Below are 1,248 nucleotides of genomic sequence, written 5' to 3' on the forward strand. Positions count from 1 at the left end.
GATGGCAGAGGCTGGAATACCTGCCAACAAACAAACGGAACTTGTTGGGTTAATTTGTTGTAGTTTTAGTAAGAGTTTCATGGCTCTTGTAACACAGACAGGTCATATTGTATGTTATGTAGGTCTTATAAGTTGTATCTGTCATATAAGTTGTACCTGTCATATAAGTTCTGTAGGTCAAAGGTCATATAAGTCCTATCTGTCATATACGTTCTGTAGGTCAAAGGTCATATAAGTTGTATCTGTCATACAAGAACAGACGCTGAAGTAGCAGTGACCAAACAAACGAACATTGTTGAGTGTTTGAGAAAAGAGGTTCCCGCCCGGCGTCTCTCCTTTAATAACTGTTTTGTTTGGAGACGCCCACACTTGATTACTTCACGGCGTCTCTCCTTTAAGAACTGTTTTGTTTGGAGACGCCCACACTTGATTACTTCACGGCGTCTCTCCTTTAAGAACTGTTTTGTTTGGAGACGCCCACACTTGATTACTTCACGGTGTTCTTAGTTCGCGATAACCTACAGCTGATTACCTGAGGTGACGTCATGTTTTTGCACCTGGTCACACGCCGTTGAGGAAACTAATTGGACAACTGGTAAATAATAAATTACACTTTATTGATCCTTGTTGGTACATTTGGGTTACACTGACAAATCTGACGGTTATTTTGAAAAACACAGTATGCCAGTTTTTTGGTGTTTTTTTTTTTTAACAGGAGAGCCAAAATAACTGACAAATTGAGACCGAGAAAACAAAACTCTTTCTAAACATCCCCGGTCAATGTTTTTGTGAATGTTATTTTGATCATAACTTCTTTATTGTCTTTGAAGACAATGTTTGCTTGGTAAGAACGTTCTGTTGTTATGGTTCACTTCCGGTACGAATCTTTGGATATATAGAGTGTTGTTGTTGTTGTTGTTGTTGTTGTTGTTGTTGTTGTTGTTGTTGTTGTTTGACCATCTATCTACTGATATATACAGTGGTGTCTGACCAACACAAGTTACTGACTACCACGCTGGGCGGTTGGAGGGCGTGCTGACCTGTTTGATGACGTAGAGAGTGACCGGAGATTTCAATCATGATTGTATTGTGGCTCTGAGGCAAGGCGATGGACAGATTAGGAAGGAGTAGAATTGAATGTACATAGATGAAGAGATAGAGAATGTTACATAATATTTATATATATATTAAGTAGAGGTTTTACGACGCACGGCGCTTGCAACTGCATAAGGTCATATGATCCCCAAT

Source organism: Aplysia californica, unplaced genomic scaffold, assembly GCF_000002075.1.
Source record: "Aplysia californica isolate F4 #8 unplaced genomic scaffold, AplCal3.0 scaffold01456, whole genome shotgun sequence".
NCBI lineage: Eukaryota > Metazoa > Mollusca > Gastropoda > Aplysiida > Aplysiidae > Aplysia > Aplysia californica.